The 21,514-nt window shown below is 37.2% G+C and overlaps 1 non-coding gene across 1 annotated transcript; it reads left to right on the top strand.

Moving 5' to 3' along the window:
* The first annotated feature begins 17,084 nt into the window (after positions 1–17,084).
* Positions 17,085–17,157, top strand: Trnaa-agc (transfer RNA alanine (anticodon AGC)). The gene has a single exon. It is a non-coding gene; the product is annotated as a tRNA-Ala (tRNA).
* The last annotated feature ends 4,357 nt before the right edge of the window (positions 17,158–21,514 follow it).

The following is a 21,514-nucleotide window of genomic DNA, read 5'->3' as shown; positions in this document are numbered from 1 at the left end:
AGGGTTTTAGGGAAGGTATCAGAATTCCTACATTTAAATTACTTAGGCCTGGGGATATAGCTCAGTTAGCAGAGTGCTTGCCCTGCAAGCACAAGACCCTGGGTTCAAACCCCAGGACAGCAAAAAATAAAATAAACAATTAAAAAATAAATTGCTTAATGAACAAACGTAAATAAAAAAGCAAGTAAGCAGAGAACCAGAAATGTGAAATCAGAAATTCTGGTGTCAATTTGTCATACTTCTCTGATTGGATTTGCTGCATTATAAATAAACTATGTCAAGAACTGCTTGCACATATAGCAAAGCAAGAACTTCAAGGCTTGCTGAAGCTACTCACTATCTACTAATTTTCTCCCCTCAAAAGGCAAGCAATCCTCCTCAGGGAAGTGTAATGGCATTGCCTTCCCCAGACTTTCTGAACTGTCAAGCAGTAATTAACTTGGGTAAGGGAGCAGAGAAGCTGAGAAGGAAAGAGAGCCAGTGGATGGCAGATGGTTGTCATTTAGGCATTTTGTCCATGTGGAACAGGATCCTTGCCAAGGGCAGGTCTTCCTTTTCAGTGCTGGAGAGATGGCAGGCATGAGGAAAAAAGCAGCCAGCACAGTCCTGAAAACCATGAGCAACAGAGGGCAAAACTGTGACCTAGGACCACTGCAGGGTCTCAAGGTCATTCAAGGACACAGGATTCCAGGTCTTAGATCTCTGAGCAGTCTACAAAACTCTCCTTATCAGAGAGGGGCCTGCCGAACCTGAGGCTTGGTTGGTGACCCTTTCTGGAGAGTGAACCTGAGGTTGTTAACATAGTTGATTAAGTTTAGATAGGTCTGGAAAATAGCTGGCCTGAGTCTGTAGGAATCTGAGACAAGCAGAGATGGGTGTGAGCCCAGAGTGCAAAGGAGTTACTTTGAATGAGAATCTTTTTATTCTCATTCTTTTTATTCATTCATTAAACAAACATTCGTAGTAAGTGCCAGATATTGCACAGCAGGCTATGGATACAGATGTGAGTAAGGTCCAGCATGTGTGGAGCTTACATCTTAATAGGGAATACCATCAAAGAAAAAGGAAGAAAAATCAAAGATAGTAGAGATCATTTGCAATAATGATAAATACTATAAAGAAAACAAAGCAGAATGATTTGGTAATAATGCAGTGAGACTGATACTGCAAAAAAGAAATTTCACCTTGTGGAGGCTCAAAGGTAGAGCACTTGCTGAGCAAGGCCCTGGGTTTGATCCCTAGCACCACACACAATAATAATAATAATAACCTTTCCTGGGAACTCCACTCTCTGAAAGGGATGAGGCTTACCTGCTGTGGAGGGAGATGTGCTGCCAGGTTATTCTCCCACAAAGCATTCATTTCAGGGGGCCAAAGGAAGTAGAGCTACCTGATTCTCCTCATTTAGAAGTGGTGTTCCTTAAGCAGACTCCTTCAGAACTGGAAAGAAAGAGAATATAAAGGAGGAACTCTCTTCCTTGACCACTTTCATTAGTTATCATAGTCACAGGACTTTCACAACCACAGGGCATTCTCAAGCATACACTCTTCTTAGATGCTCATGTCATGGAGACAAACACATGTGAGGGGTTCAAATCACCACCCCCACCCATGAATGTCATTAGGTTACAAGTGAAATGCCCCCCAGCCCAACCCTAAAACTCCACTGTTATTGAAGGTCTGTTTATCGGATTGCTCTTTACTGCTGCCTCAGTTCCTCAAAAATGATTTTGTAGAACATTAAAATACCATAAGTATTTATAAATTGACTTCCATTAAAGTATTTGGCACTACTCTTATGTAAATTTCTCCCGTTGTTACTAAAAAAAAAAAAAAAGAATGAAGTTCTCACCTCTACGTTCAGTAATTATACATATTTTGAATTTTGAATATTTTTTCCCAATCTGTTATTGAAAGTATAAGCTGTGGAAATAGGCACATGAGAAAGAAAAAAAAAAATCTGTGGTTACTAATGACCTACATAATCTAATATGACCAAATATATTTCAATACTAAAATCTCTATTTAAATAACCCATACTGTCTGATCTTCCTTCAGAAAGTTTAAGACTTTTTGTGGGAAAAAGCCCTTCTCCGAATGCCCTAAATCGAATAGGCACAGTTGAATAGTAATTTTCTACATTCCACTCGAGTCAGGTTGGCCTGGGGTTGGTTTTCAGATGTCGACAGCAGGTCTGGCAAGAACTCCTACCTACCTCTCCTGATGGCTCCTTCCTAGCTCACAAGAAAACTCGCGTCAAAGACACCCTTTCGGAAACTGCGTTCTCAGAAGCCGACCAGGTCCCTTCCTTCCCTGCTGGCAGGACCATCGCCTCCAGTCCAGAAAGGTGGAAACGGATATGAGAGGGAAAAAGAAAATCGCAGCTCCAGGCCTACATATGGAAGGGGAAATTTTCTCTTTTCTTAGCAATTCAGAGATCCTGACTGGCATCACCTCCCAGGACTCCAAATGCTTCCTTTCTTGTTATAATCCTCTTAAGTTCTTTTTTCCCACCCGCCCCCCCCCAGTCCGTCAGTGTTTCTCACTCATTCTCCCCGGGCTTGGCGCCCCTCCTCCACACTGCAAACCTCGCCCAGGGACAGGGAAAGAGGCCTGGGGGCTTTCAAGTTTATGGCCCATTATAGGTGAATGCTGGGAGGTGTTGGGCAGGGCTGCGGAACTAATCAGTTATCTTAACACTATGGACAGTAGGGCCAGCATTTGTGGATGGCTAAATGTCACTGCTTATTTTAATTGTGAGGGAAAAGAAAATCAGTTTTTATGAATCACTGATCGGTACTGTGATTCAAAAAAAAAAAAAAAAAAAAAAATTTCACAAAATCACCAACCAGAAAAGATCAATTAAAGAAAGAAAGAAAAAAATGCAAAAGAAAATTCTTTGCTCAATGAACAAAACTAAGAGGTAAATCAGTGCTATTGCAGGAATTGTAAATGAAACAAAAAGACGTGCTTTATGTTCAAATGAGGCTTCTATGAAACCTGCCCCAAGATTCCATATTCAGGGTTAATCACACAACCATAGAATGTGCCTTAAGCTACTGTGAAAGGTAAAATACAAAGCAACAGGGCAGAGAAATTTTAATCAGGAACAAAGATTACCATAATCCCCAAATGGGCTTACTTTTGAAAGAAGAGACATTTGTAGAGCACAAACAGTCTAAAAACAATGGGAGCGGTGTACAAAATTAACTGGAGAATGATCTAGGCTGGGAGGTGCTTTCCAAAAGTAATGCATATTTTCCATGACAGGTAAAACCAATTGTTCTATACATTTGAATAGCATAATCTAATTTTTCTAAGGTTAGAACTTGAGCTAGTTGAGGATAAGGGTTTCTCATGCTTCCTGGCTTCTAGCGCGTAGGGATTACCTAATTCTAAAAAATTTAAATAATTCACTTTCCTTAGTACCATCTTTTTTTCTCAACCAGTATTATTACTGTGAAGAGCCTTTTCCATTCATTTTTTTTTTCCTTTAGATTGAGAGACAATTTCACACAAATAATATAAAAGTGAAAATCATAGACAATTATAAGACAGGATTATTGTTTGGTCAATTCAGTGATGACAGAGTACAGTACAAGAAAACGCAAATTGGTTATTTTTTTCTTCTGTTTGTAAAAGGAAGCAAGTTGTTTACAGGTATTGTCTCACCTCCTAGACTTGGCACACATCACAGGACAAGCAAACTCCTTCTGTCCTGAATATCTAGCCAACGGAATTAGGAATTACTATGGCCAAATTGGGAGTTACTGTCTCCAAAGAATATTCTAAACATTCATGAGAATGTTAGATGACAAAGACAGTTTAATGATTTTACTTGCATTGAATAAATTGTAAGAAATAAATGGGATTTGTAAGAAATTAGTATATTAACAACAGAGGAAATTTTGAGTTTCAGACAAGAAGCTAGAATTGCATAACTACTGAGATTATCATAACGAAAACAGTTTTAACTACGTTATCATTTCTGCAACAAAGTCTATTATATTTCTTATCACATTAGCTTGGAAGTTTCTAGGATATACTAGAAAAGTGAACTGGAAGATAAAGAACAAAGTGTCTTTAAATGGAGCCCAACTCCTAGTTGAGCCAATACACATAACACCCTATGAAGAATAGAACACTAACACTTATGTGATAATAATACTGTAATAATAACAATCTTGCATTTATAGAAAGCTTTTCACTTTCCCAAGTGCTTTTACATTTATTATAGCTTCTTTGATATCCCCAAATAGTAAGTATTCATCTTTGGCCCCTGAGGAAAATGTATTCTTCATTCAAAAGACTCCTGGCTATCTGGCTTTGTGTGAGAAAACTCAGCCCAAATAGGTGAGTACTTTACTCCCAAGCATGAGTTTTGCTTTCCACATTGCATGATAAAATAGCAATTCCACAGAATATGAAAGGTTTAAATTGCTATGAATCAGTGCAGGAAAAAGCTTACTGAAATAACAAATTGTTTATCTTGGAGATATAATTCTGCAAATCAACAAAATAATGCATTTGATGGAAATAGCTAGCAGTCTACCAATATCTATTTCCCTTATGTTCCTGGGCACATGGCTCCCTAGCTAGATCACATTTCTCATCATCCTTGGGGAAAGGTGTAGCTATAGTATGTGAGGAAAAAGGATAAATTCTACTACTTGGCCTGACTCTTAAGACATTGGGTATGTTTCATCATGTCCTCCTTTTTCTTTCCAGTTGAAGGAAACTAGGTAGGGGACAATTCCTTGCTGATGGTGACAGTGCCCTAGGGGATGCTTGTGTAAGCTGAGAGAAAGTACTTGAGTCCTTGAATGATGCCAGGGAGCCAAGCTGTCCCAGACTCTATTCTCCAGTGGTACAAGTGAGAAAATGAACTTCCATGTTCTTTGAACCATTATATTCAGCACCTGTTTGTTATGTTAGTTTATCTTTAACCAAAATATTTTCCTTGAAGTTGGGGAATTTTCTCAAAATAATGAATGTCCTGTATTTGTGAGAACAAAGGTAATGGATTAAGAATACAACTTGTCATTGCTTCATGGGGCAAAGTCCACATGTCCATGGTAGTATCCAGCCATGATTAACATGAGACAAGTAAGTTAAACATCTACAAAAGCATATGTTTTAGTAATGGTGACAAGAGAATTTTGATCATCTTGAGCTATACATAGTTTATTAAATGAAAACAAGAAACAAAGGTAATAATATGTCACCAGCATTTCATATATTAAATAAATTTGGGCTTTATCTGAAAATGGTAAAAATTTGGGGGTGCTGGGGATCAAGTTCAGGCCTCATGAATGTTAAGCACATACTCTACCCCAGCCTAGGAAAACTTAACATTTGATCAATGTTTCCAGAGTTAAACATTCAGTTTTAGGAGTTTTATGATGACCTATTTATTTATCCGAAAGAAGCTTAGGAAGATATAAAGCATATTTTATATTTCACACCTAATATTCATGCACTTAGTAAGAGGTAATTTTCAGTCTCCTTCATTTATTGTTGGCTCTTCAACAAATGACAACCTTGATTTTGGACCTGACAAGTTTGTAAGTCTGCTTATCTACTAGGAATTTTTCTATTTGTGGAAGCTTTATTTACTTGTAAAATCTTCTTGTAAATCCCAAGGAGAGGGAGCATACTATGAACTTTTTAAGCAGAGGACAGTTTTGCATAAAAAATAATTATTAGAAATTTTAACATAGAAGGATTCTAAAACAAGTCTACAAATCAGTCTTATAAATATAGTTGTCTCTCAGTAGAGATTGGTTTCAAGATTACCACCCCCAATTAAGCCCCTTTTATAAAGCAGCATGGTATTTTCATATAATCTTCACAAATCCTCACATCCTTTAAAAATCATCTCTACATTACCAATACAATGTAAGTGCTATATAAAAGTTGATATAGTATGTTGTTTAGGGAATAATGAAAAGAAAAAAGTCTGTACATGTAAAGTATAGACACAATTTTTTTTTTCCTAAATAGTTTCCATCTGCAGTTACTTGAATCCTTGGCTGGGGAAACTGCAGACACAAAGAGCTATCTATAGTAAAAACTATGTTAACCCAAGCATTTATTATGTGCCATATACTATTCCAAATATTATATGTGCATTGACCCATTTATTCCTCCCAAAATCCTGCTAGCAAGTGGCAAAGTCAAGACCCAGCCACTAATCTGACCCTCTTCACCACACCCTACTCTGTCTCATAGAAAATGGAATTTTTAAAAAGAATAATTAGTACTGTATACATTTTAGAATGTTTTCACATCTCACATAGAAAATGTATCTTTCATGAACTAGGAAATATCTGAAGAATTTGATCATTTGTTCAATGTTACATAACAAAAGAGTGGCAGACCAAAAGCATAAGACCTCTTTAGTATATAGCACAGTGCTTGGCACATAATTGAGAATAAATAAACATTTATTGAGTGAGTGTATAAAGGAAAGAATTGAAGTTTGAACAGAATTTTTACCTAACCTGGTAGTTTGGGGTCAGGGGTTCAGGGGAATAACCCTCAAAACTTACAGAAGTACCTTGCCTTATATGTGCAGAAAGCTGTTTGACCACTGAGCATCTGGACAAGAGGCTTAGGTATATACCCAAAAGAAATGAAAACATTCATCGTCACAAAAACATGTACCAGAATGTTCACAGCAGCAGTATTACAATAACCAAAAGGTGAAAACAATCTGCTCTGGTTTGGATATGAAGTGTTCCCACCAAGTTCCTCTGCTAATGCAGGAATTTAGGGAGGTGAAATGACTGAGTAGTGAAATTCTCAACCTATTCAATACTTATTCTAGTTTGAATGAACTGACTGGAGGGTAATTATAGGCAGGTAGGGCATGGCTAGAGAAGGTGGGTCACGGGGGCATGCTCTGGAAAAGTGTATCTGCTTTGTGGCTCCTTCCCCTCTCTCTCTCTACTTCCTAGCTGCCATGAGGTGAGCAGCTTTCCTCCCTTGCTCCATTTAACCATGATGTTCTGCCTCACCTTGTGCCCAGAGCAATGAAGTTGACCATCTATAGACTGAGATGGCTGAAACCCTGAGCTCCAATAAGCTTTTCCTCCTCTAGGTTTTACTTGTCAGGTGTATTAGTCAGCTTTTGCACTCTGTGATGAAAAGTACCCAACCAGAACAATTTTAGGAAGGAAATGTTTATCTAGGGGTTCATGGTTTCAGAGATTTCAGCCCATGGACAGCAGACTCCATTCCTGGGGGCTTGAGGGAAAGGCAGAACATCATGGCAGAAGAGTGTAGCGGAGGGAAGCAGCTCACATGAGGATCAGAAAGCAGAGAGGGAGACTCAACTAATCAGATATATACCCCAAACCACATCCCCAATGTCCTACCTCCTCCAGTCACACCCTGGCAGCCTTCAGTTAATCCCTATCAGGGAATTAATTCACTGATTGGGTTAAGGTTCTCACAACCTAAGAATTTCTTCTCTAAACCTTCTTACATTGTTTCACACATGAGCTTTTGGGCAACACCTAACTTCCAAACCATAACATGAGGTAACAGTGAGGAAAAGCTGACTAACACAGAAATTGGCATCATGTTTGGGGTCATTGCTACGACTAAACTGATCATACGATTTAGAAGGCTTCGGAACTGGTTGCACGAGGAGTTTGAAAGAGTTTAGAGATGCAGGTTGGAAAAGCCTTAGAGTGCTGTGAGCAGAGTTTCATGGGAAATTCTAGTGGGAACTCACTAGAGTTCCAGAATGTGAGAGGAATGCAGGCAAAGACAGTGTTCATGAGGTTTCAGAGAGGAACAAGGACTCCATTGGGAATTGAACTAGGAGCCATATATGTTACCTTCTGGCAAAGAACTTGTCTACATTTTACCCATTTCCTGAGTCTTTGTGTGAGGTTGAATTTAAAGGTGATGGAATAATTAATCTGGTGGAGGAAATTTCAAGGCAGCACATCATTCAGGCAATGGCATAAATTTTTCTTGCATGTTTTATCTAAGTTTACTATGAGAATTGGGAGCATAAAATAGAGCTAAAAGATTTTTAAAACTTGCAGATTGGTCAGAAAAGTTCATGTAAAACTGAGGCCATGGAAAGTATGGTTGTTAATGAGCTTATAGCTGCTGAAAAGATGCTTAGTACTTTGCACAGAGAAGCTAGGAAAGATGGTTTGAGGGCACCTCAGGAATTTGTAAGATCATACCCATTACAGGGTCAAGGGTGCAGAAGAAAAATTTCTTTAAGAAAAGATTGTGTTGGGCACCTGGATCACTGAGGGGAACCTAGGAAGTTGTTCTACAATGCTTAGTAAGTAGTTCAGGAATTCAGGACCTGCTGCAGCATGATTTCAGGGGCCCTAGCTATTGCTCAAACTGTCAGCAGATCTTGGCATCATCCATGTGGTGCTGGTTCTGCAGGAATGCAGTATTCTGGAGTTAAGAGGTCATGGTGGCTTCCACCAAGAAGATCTAGGAGGCCAGGCAAAGTGTAGCAGGGTCAGAATCCCTATGGGCTGCCATAGAGAAGGCAATGTATGAAACTATAAAGGTAAAGCTAAAACTGAAATGGAAACCCCAAGAATTAAGAGAAGCTAGTAATATGGAATGTCTGCTGAGAAAAGGTGCTAACTGCAGAGAGAAACAGGCTAAAAGAACAGCAATGTGCACTTCAGTCAGCAAGGCCAAAGGAACAGAATGCTCAAACCCTTTGAAATAAACATCTCACTATCATGTGTCCTAGATGCTATACACAGAGTTTTAGGACCTGTTTTCCCAGCTGGGTTTCAGTCTTGCTTTAGTTCATTGCCTTCTTTCTATGTCCTATTTCTTTTGAAATAAGAATGTTTACTCTGTGCCACTGTATATTGGATGTGTGAAACTTAATTTTGATTTTTACCCCTAGGGTCTCACAGCCAAGAATTTGCCTTGAATCTCAGATGTGACTTTGGCCTTGTACTTTTTTTTTTTTTTTTTACTTTATAGTACTGTGAATTGAACCCAGGGCCTCAGGGATGTTAGGCAAGCACTCTGACACTAAGCTGCATCCTGAACCCATTTTATTTTATTTTGAGACAGTGTCTTTAAGTTGCTGAGGGTCTTGTTAAGTTGAGGAGGTTGACTTCAAACTTATGATGTTCCTGCCTCAACCTCCTGAATTGCTAGGGATTACAGGTATGAGCTACCAGTTCAGCTAATATGCAAGGTCTTAAAGAATGCATAGGATGCTACTAACCAAGAGAAAAAAGCAAAGTATTTCAACATGACTAGAGCATAGGCCAGTACTTGGGATTGTTAGTATGCTCCACTACAAAGTAACATAGGTTACTAATGGTCTAATGACCACAATCTTCCTCCTCCATGGATAGCTACTTTGTCCAAATTGTACCTCTGTCAGGCTTATAGGCTACCAAAGCCTTTCCCTTTCTGTGAAAGCAAATAGCTTGAAAAGGGTACGCAGTAAGTACCCTCATGCTCTGCTGCATGCGTTTTTTTGCTGTTGTTTTGGTTGGGTTTATTTTGTTTCTTTAGCTGTAGTGGGGATTGAATGAAGGAGCATTTAATCACTGAGCTATATCCTCAGTCCATTTTATTTTTTATTATGAGACAGGATGTCACTAAGTTGTCCAGGCTAACCTCTAATTGCTGAGGCTGGCCTTGAATTTGAGATCCTCCTGCTTTGGTCTCCTAAATTGCTGGGATTACAGGTGTATACCATCACCTCCAGCTGCCTCATGTGTTTTCATGCACTCATGATTCATTTTCTTTTTTTTTTTTTTCAGTGCTGGAAATCAAACTCAGGGTCTTGTGCGTAGTAGCCAAGCACTCTACCACTGTACTACAACCCTCGCCCACAATTCAAGAGTCTTATGTATGTAACTCCAGATTAAGGGAATCAGATTTGGAAAATCTTATCCAATGATGATACTTTCCTATTCCCCTCAAGGGCAAGAAGGATTGCATAAAAGCTCTTCACCAGAGAGATATTCATTATGAGACCATCTCATCCAGAAGAAGGCTACAAACTTGTAAGGGAAAGCTAAGGCAGTTCCACTTTCTTGCTGAAGCTGTGACACAATGACACAGGGTCACAGCTTCTGCTTGTACCACAGCATGCGGCTGTGGTGGCAATGGTGCCTGTGGAGCTCAGCTGTGCTCTCCACAGACCTCCTTGCACATCATCCTAGAGATGAAAACTGGGTGATGGACAGCCTTAGGACCTCCAACTTTGGTTCTTTGTAAACTTGCTGCCATTAATTTTATCCAAACTCCTTCACTTTCTTTTTTTTAATTATGTATTTATTTATTTTTTATTTTTACAGACCACATTTTGATTCACTATACACAAATGGGGTACATCATTTCATTTCTGTGGTTGTACACGATGTAGATTCATACCATTCGTGTAATCATACATGTACATAGGGTAATGATGTCTGTCTCATTCCACCATTTTCATAGCTCCCCTCCCTCTCATTGCCATCTACATAAGAACCTCATTTTCACTTAAGCAAAACCTTTACCCCCATTCACTTTGTTTGGCAAATTTGATGATGCCTAGTTTAGACTCTATATCTGACCTTTTTCTCAGTTACACTGCTGGATCAGAGTAGACCCCCTAACCAATAATCACCTTATAGAGATTAGATTCTTATAATGCAATTAAATATTAATGTAAAAACAATATAAAATATTAATATTGAGGACAATCTTAGTAATTTCTTTAGTTCAATGTAATATTTCTCTCATGCTCTGTAAAAATGAACTTCATTCAATTATGCAAAGTAATTCTTTTTCCAATTATACCCCAGTGAGGTTATTTATCATCACTACCTAGAAAAAGTATAGGAGTCAAAGATTTATGGAATATCTTTTTTAAAAACAAATTAGTTATTGCATGCATTAGCTGAGGTATTATAAACTTCATGAAAATCGGATGTACCAATACTTCCTCTGGCTCATATGGCACTTTTAGTTCTTCAACAGTTTATAGATTCATGCTACAACAGTGAGGGGATAGCCAGGAAAAGTGGCACACACTTATAATACCAGCAGTTGGGGAGACTAAGGTGGGAGAATCACAAGTTCAAAGCCAGTCTCATGACTTAGTGAAGTCCTAAACAACTTAGGAAGACCGTGTCTCAAAATAAAAAAAAATTAAAAAGGGCCAGGGATATGGCTTATTGGTTAAGCATGCCTGGGTTTAATCCTTGGTACTAGACCAAGGGACAAAGATGAAAGATATAAAAATGCATTTAAGAGGAGGAAAAATCTTATGATAAGATTTTCTAAACTGGTAGTAAGATTGATAGTCAAGTGATATTTATTCAAAGAATAAATAATTAGTAAACTCATTATTTTAAATTTAAAAATGAACAACTGCAGAATAAATTGTTCTCAACTTTTAAATGTTTCCAATTTTTTTTTTTTTCAATCACTTCAAGTTTAATGTTCAGAGTGTGGCACAAAGCACCTAAGTCGAAATCAACAGCCATTTAACTAACCGCTTGCACAGGCTTCCTGCTGCTTGGAGGGCATAAAAAGGTGAACGTGGATTGTGAGGAACTTGTACATTCCATTTGAAGTGACAATGTTGTGGTTAATGCAAAACCACAATGTTCATTGACTTCTTTAGGTCATTTTATAAATTCAGACTACTGATCTCTCAACAAAAGATAGATGATATAGTGGAAATAGATCAACACTGCCTCTGTGTCACTGCATGAGGCAAGAACTTCTGTGATTCTGCACCAAATGTCTTATGAATTATTTCACTGGGATTATAAAATTATGGCCAGGAATCTGCCAGTAAATCAAAACAGAGGAAGGATTTTGCATTGGGATCAGGCTGAATTTTTTGAAAAATCGCTTTTTGATTCTAAGATATGCTCAGTCAACTTATTCTAGTGTCTAGGTCTTAGAATTTGATTGTTGTGGTTTTTGCCACTTCATTATAAATGAGAAAGGTGTAATGTATAAAGCTGCTCCCCCGCACATCAGGTAAGTAATTTTCCCCAACTCCCAACCACTTGTCAATCTGTGAACATCCTAGCTAGCTATTGGTTCATCAGTCAGCTTGCAAGTATCCTTCTCCAATATTGGTCCCCTGTTAGCCCAGCGGAATTCAACTATTTACTATAGCTTCCCATTCATTTTTTCCCATTCTTCTGTCTACCCTACACACTTTTCTCTATCCTCCTGGCTTTCCACTCTCTCTAGCGCGTGCCCTTTCTTGTCCTTTCTCTTTTCCTCTCATTTTCTCTCTTACCCTGCAGGGAGTCACTGTTTGCTTAATAAATTCCCTTATGTGATTTCCCGTGTCCGGCGTGGTTTCGTGGAAATTCCCTTACAAAAGGTATTCAGTCATGCTGAATGTGGATATTTATATGAAAATAGAAGATGTTTTGTGTTGACAATACCACTGTTCCTGGGATTGAAGTCTATATGCTTTTCCAAGTGCTACACTAGTCACAAAAACAAACAAATAAATAAAATCGTGGTTTAAAAAGAACTATGTATTTTCACTATTAATGGTCTTTCTATCTTATGTCTAATTTTTTAGTTTTTAGAAAAGGAATAATAAATAATTAGAAGCACCCTACCTTACATAAATAATTCCATATGTTCACACAAATAATTATCTTATAACTAAAAAAAAAAAAACTTCATCAAAATATTTCACCAAGCATATCTTGTCTACAATCCAAGGGTTTAATTAGCTTATTTTTAGTAAAACAACTTGATAAACCCTAATGTTGCAAATGAAGTCAAGGCCTGATCTTCTAACAATGTAACCAGAAGTAACAAGTCCAAAGTGATATGAGTAAAATTTAGTTAGAGCCAGATAAAAAGATTACTATTCATATAAAAATGTTTAGATCTCAAGTACATCCTGTCAAATGTTCATTAATTCACCTGAATACCAATTTATTATTTTCTAGGTGCAAGGTAAGGCAGGTATGCTGGAAGGGAAATAAAGAGGTCTAAGATACTGTTTTTACCAACATTTCTGTCAAAGAACTTTCAAACAAGTAGAAAAAAACAGACACATAAATTCCAGGAAATGATTGATTTAGCCTCTGAATAATCCTGCAAATAACATCTTTCAGTCATACTGGTACTCATCATTTAGATCTCAGGTTTTCAGATCTACTTTGATAGGGAGCAAATATTTCAAATTTCTATCAAATGTTTTTCCTTTAAGAATCGCCCTAACCTAATTTGACAAATTTTGTTTCAAAAAATCTTAGAACATTTTGCAGCTGAAGTTTTTGAGTTAAAATGTTGAAGGACCAGGAATATAGCTCGGTGGTAGAGAGCTTGCGTAGCATAGTATGTGCAAGGCCCTGGGTTTGATCCCCAGAACCACAAAAAGAAAAAAAAAATTGCAGTTCTAACAGAATCTATGATTAACATATACATTATTATCCAGTCAAAATAAAAATATTCTACATTCTATATTCTTGCTCAAAAATTACTTTCATATTTTCAGAATCATGTCAATTTGTTGTTACTAATGTGATAAAGTAATGTTTATCACACTCTTAATTATTAGCTATTAGCTACTACACAAAAATAATAATACACAATGATGTTACTAACCTATGCACAATTTTGAGACTTTGCATAAATTTTTCTTTGGTGCCACCATAAATCTGTGGGTACAAGATGACAAAAACAATATGAAAGAACTTTTGGAAACTAAACAGAAGGCCAGTGAAATCCAACCAGTTCCTAATATTCCAATTAATGCATTCCCTAATTGTCTAGTTTGGGGCTGGAAGTCCAACAGAAAAAGTTACCATGTCCAGGTTCAGTCACTGAAAGTGAGTTGAATACCAGAGTGAGGCAGAGAAATCACAATTCTGAGAGATCACACTAGAGAAAACACATAGAAAATGTTCTGGCAATGGTTGCTTGCTGCCTTTTCTTCAGAAATCAATGACCCACATGTACAGAGCTCTTACTGGGTCCCATACATTTTGTTTTAGGTATTTGTGATGGTTTCTGTCATTTAATCCTCACAAAAGTTATATGACACTGATACTATTATATTGTCCTTTTATAGATAAGGAAGCACCACCAGAGGATTAAGTCAACTGTACAATATGAACATGCTGCACACTTAGCCAGTACACACTGCCTTAAACTTTCCACATCAGAGATGAGTTAGTCTTTAGAGTCACCCATACCCCTCCATAGCTTTCTAGCATCAGTAATTCACCAAGACACCAAGTGGACAGAGCAGAGCAGGACAAAGGAGGAAGGATTATGATGGGGTCCTTAGGAGATCCTATTTTCCTCCTGCATACAAAACTATTGAAAATGGGGGGAAAGGCAGAGGCAGTACAACGTTACACACAGGCATGGAATTGATGTTTCTCAAAGCCTGTCCAGTCTGCAGCGTCTGGCTTAAATGCCTTTTCGACTTAGAGCCTTTCAACTCACAATGTGTTTCTCAGACTGGAATCCTGTAGTAAGTACAGGAGCCCTGCACTGTCCATGTAGTGGAGGAACTTAAAGAAGATGAGAGTCGCAGGAGGACTGCCTCCAGGGTGGCTGGGAACATATCATTGCAAAAAGTGTTTTAAAAAGGGCAATGGAGGCAATCTTCCTGGGATGACCTCTTGGAGAGAGGAAAGCAAGTTCCAGATGAGAGGGCCTTTGCTCCTCCTGGACAGTCTTAGATATACTGGCCTAAACCAGACCTGAGGCTGGGCACATCCAAGTGTTTTCAGAAAGCCTTCTTAACACCTGCAATTATGTCCTCAATCACATTATCAGTGCAAAAGAATAGATGGATCCCTCACTGACATTGAGAGCAAGACCGTATCTGTCTGTGAATGCCCAAAACCAAGCAGTATGCCTATCACATGAGCAGTCTGTAGTTACTGAATGGATAAATGAACAAATAAACCAATAAAAACCAATGGAGAAACGTCAGACCAACCCTGTAGTGATCAAATCAATCAAGCCCTGAAGCTGTTTAGTATTTAAAAACACCATCTACTTGAGATATGAAGTTATTACTGAGTGCATATTCAAAGTTTTGAAACATTGTTTTATTACCTAGTCAGCTACACTTAAGATAGTGCTAAAATAATGGAGTTAAAATAAACACAATCAGTGTTCATTATTAGAACACAATGAAATGCCTTTTAAAGACAGAAACTATACAAACTATATACATTTTCTTATCTACCAAATAGATTAGAATAATTTACCATCTTCCCCAAAAGTTGAATCAAGTTTTATATGTATATGTACACACACACACACACACATGATTTGACCTTGACAGTGGAAGTACTATATAGTTAAAATTAAATTTATGCCCACAGAAGATCAGAAACTAGTTACCTGTTCTTGCATAATATATAATTAAGATACTTACAAAAATTAGTTCAGTTGTACAGCATGATAATGACCCATAATTCATTTGTTTATAAAAATAGATGTAGCTAGAGATAATGATCTAATAGGCTTGTTAAAAACCATCTAGTTACACAGTGGTAGAAGACAATGCATATTAATGGAGCGGTAAATGAATAACCTATTTTTTAGGAATTAAGGAAAGTAAGGAGAAATTAGTGCCACTGTAGTTTTTCTACTGGCAATAGTGTACCAAATACTTTGCTAGTCTATTTCCTTTTCTTTCGCTCTCACAACTACTCTATTGTATCATTTGAGAGAAGAAACCAATGCTTCAAGAAGCTAAACTATTGGTCCACGATCACATAATCAAAAGTAGTGGAGCTTATTAAAATCCAGGAACGTGAATTGCATTGCACTTTGCCGCTAAGAAATCAGAGAGGTAGAATTAAAACAAAGCATGCACATTATTTCCTTTGTTGCTATAATTTTTTATTGTAGTCTTATAAGTTTGATGGGATCTCTGACCCCATAGGACTGAGATTCTGAGTTTTAACATTCTCAGAGGAATGATTTGAAATAACTATTTTGATCTGAGAAGCCTTAACATGTTCATACTGGCTGGTGGTATGGTTCAGTGATGGAGTACTTGCTTAGCATACACAACATCCTGGTTCAATCCTGAGTAAATCCCACTCCCCTTAAAAATCATAGCATACATGTTAACTGTTGGAAGTGAAAGTATTCTTTTTTAAAAAAATTTATTTTTATTGTAAACAAATGGGATACATCTTGTTTCTCTATTTGTACATGAAGTAGAGGCATACCATTTGTGTAATCATACATTTACCTAGGGTAATAGTTTTTGATTCATTCTGTTATTTTTTCCTTCCCCCCATCCCTCCCACCTCTCTTTTCCCTCTATACAGTCCCTCTTTCCTCCCTTCTTTCCCCCCACCTATCCCCAATTATGTGTCATCATCCGCTTATCAGCAAGAAAATATTCTGGAGGAGTTTCTTCAAACAATATATTTGTTTTTTACTTGTTGTTGTAGTTTTTTGTTGTTGTTGTTTTTTGTTTTTTTGGGTTTTTTTTGTTTTTGTTTTTGTCTTTTTTTTTTTTTTTTTTTTTTTTTTTTTTTTTTTTTTTATGTGGTGCTGGGTATTAAACCCAGGGCCTCGTGCATGTGAGGCAAGTACTCTACCAACTGAGCTACATTCCCAGCCCAAACCATATATTTGTTCTTAAAATAAGATTTGCTTAAAGAAACAGTGAAAGCCTACAGTCTCAGCTTCTTAGGAGGCTGAGGCAGGAGGATTGCTTAAGCCCAGGTTTCAAGACCACTCTTGGTAACATAGCAAGACCCTGTCTCAGAAAAATAAATAAATAAAAGGAATTCCTTTACCATTACTTTCTGGAGAGGAGGTGTACTTGAACCCAGAGTGGTGTTGTACCACTGAATTACATCACCAGTCCTTATTTTTGAGACAGGATTTCCCTAAATTATCAAGGTTGACCTTGAAATTGCAATCCTCCTGTCTCAACCTCCCCAGTTGCTAGAATTATAGGTATGTGCCACCATGCCCAGCAGAATTTTTTAAAAAATAAATTTAGGTTTGATTTTGTTTTGGTTTTGGCTAAGCAAGCACTCAATTAAATTTTTTAACCACATAATACATGTTCATCTTATACAAATCAAGTACTGGGGGCTGGGGATATAGCTTAGTTGGTAGAGTGCTTGCCTAGCATGCACAAGGTCCTGGGTTCAATCCCCAGTACCACCACCAAAAAAAAAAAAAAAAAAAATCAAGTACTATTATTAAGTCCCCCATCAGACCATCACTTCTTTCAAAACTCCCACCAAATTCTATAGTCCAAAGCAGTCACTCTCAGTTCTTTTCTTTTTGTCAGTAATTAAGTTCATATTTTTCAACTCCCACACACAATGTAAAACTTTTTATATATAACCTATTGCTTTTCTTATGGAATTGATGATAATTGGGATTTCTTGAATCTTCCAAAAACACCACATTTGTCTCCCTATCCAACTCATATTAGTTATATTAAAATTCTCACTTAAATCAATAATTGCTATTTACTGTATTATAACTTAATTTATATTGTTTACTACTGATTTAAGTGGCATATTTTGATTATATTTCCTCTCTCCTTCTCTCATTTACCTTTTTTCACCCTGGAGTTACCCATTTTCTTGCATGGGTTTAATTTTCTATGTACTTACAGCTATTTTTCCCCAAATGTTACAACATATTGGTACAATGCCTATCAACTTTTCTAAAAGAATATGCACATCAAATGCTCTATTACTTTTGCATTTTTCTTCTTGAAGTTCTCCATCCCAAAGCCTTCTGTTTCACTTTGGTCACTTTTTGTGGAACTAATCCCCATTTGTCAGTCTTTCCTTTGCATTCTCTTTGGTTGGTTTCTGGTTCCTGGTTCCCATGACTACGTATTTCTTGGTTTACTTTCTGGCTCCATTTTGCCCTCATATTCTTTCATTATAAATTATATATTTGATAGGTTTCTGGAGAGGAGACAGAAAAGCACATGTGTTCAATCTGCTGTATTTAACTAGAAGTCCCTACATCACATGTTCTTCTGAGTCTGTTTACATTGAGATAGCCTTTGATAATGGGATTAGACTTGTTGCCTTTACTGATTTTTATAAAAGGGCAGTGATTATAGCTAACATTTAAAAGTATCACCAACAGTTGGCATCTAACTAAATGGATTAATTATATAATTTGACCATATGGCTGCTTGCTATACAGTTACAAATCTTTGCCTTGGTCTGCAATTGGCTAAGGTTGAAGACAAAGCAATTTCATGCTATTTTTCAGTCTACATTGAGGATTTGAATATGTTTGGGTAAAAGCAAATGCTAGTCAACTTTATTCTTTCCAAGACATTTTTTTTTCTTCAATATATAAAACTGTTGTTGTACTCTGTGGCCAATTCCTCCAAAGAAATGTAGGAGAATTCATTTCATCATTAAAAGGATTTAGTGCCATATATACTCACAGAATAGTTTTACATTTGATTTTTGATCAAAATAATAGGTGATGATTCAGCTTTTAAGTAAAAATATAAAGAGGTAAAAAATTAAAACTGGGTGTGGTGGTGCATGCCTGTAGTCCCAGTTACATGGGAGCCTGAGGTGGGAGAGTCTCTTGAGCCCAGGAGTTTGAGAACAACCTGGGCAACATAGCAAGACCCTGCCAAAAAGATCAACAACAACAACAAAAGCACAGCAACAAAAAACAAGTAAGATTAAAATAAAAATTTTAAAAAGCTAATCACATAAAGATGAGGCAAAAGGTAGGAATTTTCAGTGCAAGAAAAGGCTTTTACTTTCTACAGGTGAAGGTTTGGGAGAGAACTCATGCCCTATAATGAATAATGGAGGCAAATTCAAGTTAAGCCTTATTCCCCTGATGAGAATTACAGATAGTGCAGAAAAGGGGTAAGAAGATAGGGTACTGAAATAGCTATTATAAATAAGTTTATCAAATCATTATAGGTACATAGTATTATAAAAAAATATAATGTAGATGGTCTTTAAGAATGGACTAGATATTCCAGGTGTGGTCATGCATGCTTGTAATCCCAGTAACACAGGAAGCTAAGGGAGGAGGATCACAAGTTCTAAGGCCAGTCTTAGGAACTTAGTGAAATCACAAGGAACTTAGGACCAATGCAACTTAGCAAAACCCTATCTCAAAATAAAAAAAATAAAAAGGGTTGGGAATGTGGTTCATTGGTTAAGCACCCCTTGGCTCAATCCCCAGTACCAAAACAAAGAAAAAAAAAAAAAAAAAAAAAGAGTTGACTAGATTACGTAGCTAAAATAATACAAATGGAGAGATTTCAGGATATTGAGATTTGTGTGTGTGTGGTAATGGGGATGGAACTCCCTTTTTTTTTTTCTCCCCCTGAGCTATATCCCCTGCCTTTTTCTGTTTTATAATTTTGGAACAGAGTCTAAGTTACCAATACTGTCCTTAAACCTGCAATTCTCCTGCCTTAGCTTCCAGAGTTGCTTGGATTACAGTTGTGTGCCACCTTGATCAGCTAGGATATTAAGACAGTTAAATAAGAAAGACATTCTACACTACAGGCTATTTAATCCTGCTTTGTTTCAGTCCCATTTTTAATTTATATGAAAATAAATTTAAAGCAATTTAAAAATAAATTATCCATTATATGACACATGAAAAACTGCATAATGATATCTATTTGACCCTGTGATATTTAACATTAATTAGTAAGGTTAGTTTAGCACTTTATTTTAAAACAACCAATGCAAAAATTTAGATATTTCTGTAGTCATGGGAAAAGAAAGAAAGAAAGAAAGAAAGAAAGAAAGAAAGAAAGAAAGAAAGAAAGAAAGAAAGAGAGAGAGAGAGAAGGAAGGAAGGAAGGAAGGAAGGAAGGAAGGAAGGAAGGAAGAAGAAAGAAAGGAAGGAAGAAAAGAAAGGGGAAGGGAAGGTTCAAAACCTACTGAGAAAAATTCAATGTATGGAAGCATGGGAGGAAACACCTTCTCAGCTATATAATATGTAAAAATATTTTTTTTCTTCCATATTTCTTCATGATCCAGAAAAAGATAAATTATTCTTTCTTCTTTAACAATTTGCAGGTGCTGGGCATGGTGGCACACACCTGTAATCCCAGCAGCTCCAGAGGCTGAGACAGGAGGATCTTGAGTTCAAAGCCAGCCTCAGCAATGGCAAGGCACTAAGCAACTCAGTGAGACCTTGTCTCTAAATGAAATACGAAATAGAGCTGGGGATGTGGTGGTTGAGTGCCCCTGAGTTCAAACCCCAATAGTCCCCCCAAAAATGTGCAGGGGTACAGCACCAAGAGAAGAGACTTCACACTTATCTTGTAACCAAGTACTGTATGGTCAGTAATAACTGTAACCATAATTACAATCGTTGAGCTAAATGACCATAATCACAGTAGTCCAAGGAACCAGATTATAACCGTGCTTATTGTCTTTCTCCTCCAGGTGTTTCTTGTCCATCTCCCCTTGTTTGAAATGACTGCAACTGCAATGTTTATGGAGTTGTTTTCCCTTTATTTTGTTGACTAGTGTGATCTAACTGCAAGGCCAGAATTGTATGTTTTTGTTTTTTGGCCGAAGTCCGTAACTTAATGCAAGGTCTGAAATCTGTTTTCTGTCTGAATTTTCACTTAGAATGCCTTTTTGCCAGCATTACCTACTACCATAAGTTTTAGCCATGCTTCCATTCAATTTTGGGTATATAAACTCCAACTCCAACCATTCTTGGGGCTGTATTGAGTTTGTCTTCTAGTGTTATGAGTATTCTTCACCTTGTTTGCAAGTTCCTAATATGTAGTATAACTGATGTGAGTTCCACTATGTAAGGACATTGGGCTTTTAACAATTTTATGGATTTCATATTCAGTTAAAATATATAAGGACACCTTCTGTGGTGGACAAACTATAGGGTGGACCCTACAATCCCTGTCTTTTGGTGATATTCATGCCCTTGAATGTGGGCATGATCTATGACTTGCTTCCTATCAAAGGTGATGAAAGTCGATCTTGGGGTAACAGTATATTATATAAGACTCTATATTGGCAACACACTTGCTTTACACACTTGCTTTTTTTTTTTAAATGTAGTAAGCAGAGACATGACATAGACTGTTGGCAGCCTCTAGGGGCTTAGGGCAACCTCCAGCTGACAGACAACAAAACACAGGGTCATTAATTTGACAGTTGCAAACAACCATGGAAATGAATTCTTTCCCCAGTTGAGCCTCCAGATGAGATTGCTGGCCAGACAATATTTTATTTCAATTAGTAAGACTCAGCTAAGTCATCCTGAAATAGAAACTGAGATAATACATGTAGATGTTTTAGTCTTTTAAGTTTGTGGTAATTTATTAAATATCAAAAGAAAATGATGGTACCTTTACTCCAATCATGAACAAAAGAAAAAAATCATGAAATACAAAACAAATTTGTTTTTGTTTTTGTTTTTTTGGTACCTGGGATTGAACTAAGAGGTGCTTAACCACTGAGTCACATCCCCAGCCCTTTTTTATATTTTATCTAGAGACAGGGTCTCACTGAGTTGCTTAGGGCCT

This window comes from Sciurus carolinensis, chromosome 8 (genome assembly GCF_902686445.1).
Source record: "Sciurus carolinensis chromosome 8, mSciCar1.2, whole genome shotgun sequence".
Classification (NCBI taxonomy): domain Eukaryota; kingdom Metazoa; phylum Chordata; class Mammalia; order Rodentia; family Sciuridae; genus Sciurus; species Sciurus carolinensis.
This window is presented reverse-complemented; position numbering and strand designations above follow the sequence as displayed.